The 7,449-nt window shown below is 29.3% G+C and overlaps 1 long non-coding RNA gene across 1 annotated transcript; it reads right to left on the bottom strand.

The window, feature by feature from the left end:
• Positions 1 to 879: 879 nt before the first annotated feature.
• On the bottom strand, positions 880 to 2,673 carry LOC149514721 (uncharacterized). Its single transcript, XR_016328230.1, has 3 exons — positions 2,248 to 2,673; positions 1,817 to 1,936; positions 880 to 1,156 (listed from the first exon to the last, which is right to left on the bottom strand). It is a non-coding gene; the product is annotated as an uncharacterized LOC149514721 (long non-coding RNA).
• Between the last annotated feature and the right edge of the window lie 4,776 nt (positions 2,674 to 7,449).

Below are 7,449 nucleotides of genomic sequence, written 5' to 3'. Positions count from 1 at the left end.
GTGAGACCCATGGAGCTTTATCTTTACTACATTCCATTTACAAAGGTCCAATTTTGATAACTAAAAGTGAAAATTCAGAGAAAGATCCCATCTTGTATGTTTCAAACAAGCAACTAATAAATATTGCATATTATTACCCTTTATGCAAAAGGAAGGTTGGTATATCCTATTAAAGGCCTTTATCTCTCTCTCTTGCATAATATTCATTTAGTAGGAATCTTTGAGCTATAGAATATTCAAAGAAACAAAGCTTTAAAAAGCTATAGCAAGACTTCTGGTTTCCTCGAATGCTTAGAATATTATTGTAATTGGAGAACAATATCTAAAGGTCAAAATTAAATTCTAAGCAAACTTATAAAGCTGTACTAAATGATCCTAGGTCAGTGAGAATAGTCTAGCATAACTCAGGTCTAAAGAAAAACATTAAACCCATTAATCTGTCCCATTCAAGAATTGCCTAAATACAACATACTAAAAATTGCAATCTCGAACAAGTTCAAAAGCTGCTATGTCTTCCTGTCCCATAAAAGGATTTTTGCAAATGCATTAAATTCCCTTTTTGACAAAAAAAAAAAAAGCAATAGCAATAAAGTTATACATGTCTAATGCTAGTATTTAATAGCTAGCTACGTTTTTCCAATATTGAAGCCAATCCAGATAACTTAATCTCACTTTTTTGTTCTGCTAGTGCTACCAATAGTTTCCAGCAAATACATTAAAGAAATTGAAATGGAAATTGCCAAGGCAATGGAAATTGATGCGGACTTAGACTTGGCTTTATGTTTCTAGGTCTGTTGTTTCCTCGAATTCCAAACACTAGTTGTTGAGTGCAGGATTTGATTAAAGAAATTATGATCAAAATGGGCATATATATATATATATATATATATATATCAAATAATGAAGTTATATTGAACTCCCGATCGATGGAAGTTTCATGGTGTAGAGTATTGCTAGGAAAAGGCAGAGATAGAAATTATTTACATGAGTAAATTTTTTAAGAACTTTACAACAGTTCAACTTTGCAATTGATCAATTCAATGTGGAAAAGTGATTCAAACCTTCACTTTTCCTGCAACTTCCTTGATTTGCTCCATTGTGAAAATGCTGAAGAAGTCATCATTTTTTACTGCATTTATGACTGCGTATGCAACATCTGTGAATGGCATACATAAGTCCTAATGGGACATAAGTCTTAAAATGCAAACTCGTGCAGACAACAAAAAAGAAAAGCACCAGGAACTGTGAATGGCAGAGTTTTAAGCTTTTTTCTTTCCCCTAAACTGTCATTATGTACAGAAGATCCATAAACATGTAAAGCTTCCCCCAAATGGATGCAAACTCCAAGAGAAAGCAGCCCCCATGCAAGAAAGCCGAAATCATGCACAAAATGAAAGTCAGCTTAGTTTCTGGGAATGAAACATGCCAAACCAGAAAATGGGAAAAACAAACCGAGACAGATGAGCTTCAACTATTTCCATATTTTTTTGCTAAAACAGAATGCTCTTTTATTTTATGGAAACAAAACCCAAATCAAAACAAAAGAGAAAAGAAACAGGGATCAAAACCAGAAGCCGAAACCTAAATACCATAAGAACTCAACCCCCGTTTTAAATACTATGCAAACAATCATCACATGGAAAAAAGAAAAGAAAAAAAAATTAAAGCTTTAGCTGGCAGCCACATATGCTCCTACAAGTCTAAACACATGTAGAAAAGCAAACAGTTTGAACTTGGAACTTCACATAAAAAGCAGCATGGATAAGGAATATCCTATACATGGGGATGTCCAAAACAGAAGAAAAAAAAATCTTACCTTTCATCAAGTTCAGGCCTTTCTTCTTTCTGGCCAAGCTTTCCTTATTTTTAGCTACCAAGATCCGTTCTTCTTCTCGTTGTTTTTCCCTATACAGTGCCCAGACCTTTTGCTTTTTGGCTACAAACAAAACTCCTAGCAGATCAGATGCTGAAAGAAAACTTAAAGGCTTGGTAAAGTTCTCTGTAGCATTAAGTTATATATCAAATTATAGTAAATATTATTTGAAATAATTTTATAAAAAACGATGCATTTAAGTTTGATAAGTTATATGAAATAATTTTATAAAATATATAAAATAGAACTTAAAATTACATATATGCTTAAAAAAAACAACTTGAAACAGCAAAGAAAGTCCTTGTTAAATTTGATACGTTATATCAAATAATTTTATAAAATATATAAAATAGATATTAAAATTATAGGCTTACAAAAGCACTGAAACCAAATCAATGGAAGAAGGAAGGAATAAGGGGCTTCTCATTGGACGGGGAAATGAAGGGGGGACAATTGGGTGCTTGGGGCAGATCGTGCCCTTCAGTGACGGAGCAACTATTGTAGCAGATTATTGTAAAAACTGGGTGCTTGGAACAACTAGTTATCCTTTAGGGAAAGAGCGCGAAAACACCAAGGCGCTTTAGTGGCAAACTATTGTAGCTGATTATTGTAACAGAGAAGGAATGAGGGTAGAATTTGGGGAAAGATAGAGAAGAAATTGGGAAATAAGGGGTGAGAGTAGATTATTGTAACAGAGAAGGAGTGAGGACATAATTTGGGAAAGGAAAGGGAGGAACTTGGGAAATAAGTAGTAGGGAAAATCGGCATCATATTTAATTTAGGGCTTTAATTCGCAGCGAAACGCAATTAGAATATGACCGGTGTTTATTAACAAAAAAACGTCACTAATTTTAATATATTTGCAACGTATTTCCTTAAACTGCCATTATATTTGCGGTGTTTTTAATTAACCCGCTCTTAAATAATATAAAAAGATGTGTTTTATTTGAATACTTATTTTATAAAATTATATTTTTAAAATAATAAAATTAGATAAAATTTTCTCATTATATATATAAAAATCCTTAAATTTTAAATTTAAAAATATTTTACACTTTAAATGTAGTTAAATTTTTTTAGTAACGTTTATATAATAAACACCATTAATGTATACTAACACATCAAGTAACAATGCTTGTTAAGAAAAACTACTAAAAAAATGTCATCAAATCCTTAATTTCTTATAGTGCATGTGGTTTGATTGTACATATTATCATTAGAGAAATCTATTATCTTTACATTGTTTTATCAACAAATGCATTCTACATTATTTAGAAAACCAACATCCTTACTTAGAAAATATTTTTCTTTGATAATATTTACAATAATATATAATTAAAATTAATAAAAATAATTAGTTAATAATAAAGTGTTCCGTGAACGGAACTCAAGCTTGAAATTTTTTTTGTCTAGGATAGACTTCTGCTCGAGCCAAATTCGTGGGCACAACGAGCTGTTCCACTCGTGCCCAGTCTAATTAGCATGAAATTCAATATTCTTATTTTTTTTTCTTTCAAGACTATTGATAAAAATTAGTTTAAAATGGTAATATTCGTTTTTTTAAAGTTAATCATATTTATTTTTATTTTCAAAGATTAAAGTATGACATAAACTAAAGTTAATTAGAAAAAAAAAAACATAACATTATTTTAAACTTAATTAAAAAACAGAAAATGATAAAATTATTAAGAGATATATAAGAAAACAGAACATTGAAACTATTTTGCTTCTATGATTTTGATGATGGCGTAGAATAAATTTGATGACATGGCACAAATAAAGTTTTTTTTTTTTTTTACATTATTGTATAATTTTATTTGAAATTGTGCCATTACAGGTAGCTTTCACGGAAAGCCCAAACATTTTGCTCCATTAACAAAACGCCGAGTCAATTTTCAGTTCTTTTTTTTTTTTTTTTGTTTCCTTACGTTAGTGAGTCGGGTTATCCATTTCGTGCACAAAATCTGAATTCTGATCCAAGTCCAACGGTTCTGCAATGAGTCGCTGTATCGCGGTGCTCACATGGATGAACCGCACCATATCAGACTTCATAGCAGTAATTTTCATTTGTTGTCCACATTGCTGCAGTTGATGTGACATTCGCTTTTTTCGCCACCCCTCCTCAGCTTTGGATTGAATCAATGGAAATCCTCGTAGTCAGATTTCGCTGCAGAGTGAGTCGATTTTAAAATTATAAATGATTTATTAATTTTTATAAATTATTTGAATTTGATTATAATAAAATTTAAATTTAATTTAATTATTTTTAAATTAAATTTAAATTTAAATAGTTTAATTTATCAATCGAATTAAATTTAAATAATTTTATATTAGATTCAAGAAATTTATGAGTTTAATCAAGTTTTTTATTTTTTAATATATTTTAATATTTTAATTAATAAAATATCTTGAATTCGAATTCGAACTTAAATATAAATAATCAAATTTTTATCGAATATAAGAATCAAACTTACTTTTACATATTACTTAAACTTAATCGAGCAAACTCAAATAGCACAATTTCTATCTTGAGTCGAGCTCGAGTAAAAAAAAAAAAAAAACTCGATTGAGTTCGAACCGAATTTCAAATATTGAATTTTAAATCAAATTTGAACTCAATCTCAATATTGTATTAGCTCGAACTCGATCGATTACACTTCTAATTAATCCAAAAGAAAATAAAATTTCATAAAAAAGTATTCAATTCCATCATCACCATAATAATAATAATAATTAAATATTGAGATAGAACAATGAAGTGTTATAATTAAATTAGTAAACTATAAAAATATAAAAAAGAGTGACAAGAGGAATAATAATTTTTAAAAATACAAAAAAAATCTACATGATAGTTAAATTACTAAAAAACCTTTTCATATAAGCAAATGCAAAATTACTTGATTAAATTCATCTACATATATTTTTAGATAAATTTATAATAAAAAATTATAAATATTAAGATTTGAATTTCATATTTATTAAATATCACATCTGAAAAGTAATTATATAATTTTTTTAAAATTTTAATATATCTTGAAACTTCCACTTTTATATTTACTTGATTGAAAATGATATAATATACATAAAATTTTTTGAATTCATAAATTTCAAACTTTAACTCTAATATTTTGTCAACTAATTTAAATATTCACCAACACATGAATTAACTAAATTGAATTTGTGTTCAATTTTATGTTTGTAAATAAACCAAATATGAATGAATGAATATATGCCTATAATTTGTTCGTTTATATTTAGATATTAGCCTTGAATTGATAAAACATTTTGAAATGTCAACAAAAATTTGCTAAACTTAATTTAAATACTTTTTCATCTTTTAATCCAGTTAAAAATTTGTTCAAATTCACTTGGCATGGTTTAAAAATAGAATTGAGCAATTTAACATAGAAGGGATCGATCCCCCCTCAAGGGGATCGATTGATTTTTTGGCCAGAAAGCTTTCTCATGCAAATTTCATAAAAACCAATCGATTCCCTCATTGTATGGATTGATTGGTTTAAGGGTTTTAAAGATAGGATAAATCTCCTCATGAAGGGATCGATCACCTAGACTAAGGGATCAATTACCTGAAAAAGGGATTGATTGATTGTGCATTTTCATGCATAGAATTGTTTTAATTTTAACTAACCTAATCAATCCCCCCTAAAAGGGGATCGATTCCTTCGTGCCCAGAATGCTTGCAATAGCTATTTTTGTTTGAAATTTTACGAAGACTCCAACCAATAAATATAATGAACGGCTATCTTCCATTCTTAAGATAGAAATGAAGGTCTTCCATCACATTTGAAGCAACTAAAAGCCAAGAAAATTTATTACATCTATTTACCATTTTCTCCAAGCATTGAAGAGCATCTTAGTGTGAAAAAAATGTAAAAATTCTTGTTGTATCTGATTTTCTCTTGATATTCTTCTCAATCTTGATTTTTATTTAAAATTAGTAAACACTCAACCTTAGAGAGGTTCTTTGAGTTTGCAAAACACTTCAAAAATTTGTATTATAAGATTGTGAGCTTAAGGAAAATGATAACCCTTAAGAGATTGTGTTGTTGATTGTATAAAACTTTGAAAAGCTAGATTGTAACTTTCAACACATAGTGAATTGAACTTTTTAACAAGTGAGGCTAAGGGAGATGATGTAGGTGCCTAAAAGAATGATCAAACCTCTATAAATTTTAGTGTTTAATTCTCTATCTCAATCTCTTGCTTTTAAGATTATTAGTACTCATATTTGTTATGTTTACTTGTTTAGAAAAATTGATTTGTGATCTTTGTGCTTATTGGATATTAAATTACAAAAAATTTTATTATCAATCAATTCATCCCATTTTGGTTTAATTTAAGTCTTTAAGCTAACAATTAGTATTAGAGTTAGTACTCTTTTTTATAGGTCTAACAACCTAAGAGTGATCCTAGAAATAGCTCAAAGAAGTACAGTAATCAATGTAGAGCAACCATCCTCAAGCTACAACAAATATAGTGGGTAATAAGAAATGTGTCTTATGATAAATAAAACAGTTGTTACATCTCTTAGAGGTAAAGGCCATTCAATTGTAAGACCTTTTTCTTTTTGTTGGTGATAACTAGAAGTGTAATCGAGTCGAGTCGAATAGTGAAAAGCTTGAGTTCAAGCTCGACTCACAATTCGGGGCTCGATACTCGGCTCGAGCTCGATCGAGTTTTATTTTTCAAGCTCGAGCTTGATTCGTGATCAAATTCGAGCTACTCGAGCTCGCTCGATTAAGCTCGATTAATATGTAAAAATAAGCTCGATTCGTATACTCTACAAGAGTTCGATTATTCATGCTCGAACTCGAACTCGAACTCAAAATATTTTATTAATTAAAATAATAAAAATACATTTAAATATAAAAAAGCTCGATTAGGCTCGCGAGCTACTCGAGTCGGATATAAGAATATTTGAATTCGGCTTGATCGATAAGTTGAGCTACTCGAGCTCGAGCTCGACTCAATAATAATCGAACTGAATTCGAGTTTTTTTCGAATCAAACCTGAGTAGCTTGCGAGTACTAATGTATCATTTACACCTCTAGTGATAACTACTCATATTAGAATACTAGGATAAAATTATTTATTCAAGCCAATGACTATAAAGTTTGAAGGGACGTTGTAAATGGTCCTTAAATTTCAATAAAAATGGTGGATGATAAATATGTGATCAAGCAAGAAAGTGAATGGGATGTCAATGATATGAAGATGGCTCAACTCAATACCAAAGCAATGTATACACTCTTTTGTGTATTAGGGCCTAGTGAGTACAATAGAGTTTTTTTTGTGAAAATACAAAAAAAAATTAGGATAAGTTAGCCATCACTCATGAAGGTACTAATCAAGTAAAAGAAATTAAAATTAGCATGCTTACTTATGATTATGAGCTATTCAAGATGAAATTAGAAAAATCCATTAATAAAATGTCAAATTGTTTCACTAGCATTATTAATGGTTTGAAGCCTTTTGGAAAAACTTACTTAAATGTAAAGATGGTAAAGAAAATTTTAAATAGTTTACCAAAAAATTGAAAAGCTAAAGTGATAGCC

Source organism: Durio zibethinus, chromosome 15, assembly GCF_047325235.1.
Source record: "Durio zibethinus cultivar Kanyao isolate XHJ-2024 chromosome 15, ASM4732523v1, whole genome shotgun sequence".
Lineage (NCBI taxonomy): Eukaryota > Viridiplantae > Streptophyta > Magnoliopsida > Malvales > Malvaceae > Durio > Durio zibethinus.
This window is presented reverse-complemented; position numbering and strand designations above follow the sequence as displayed.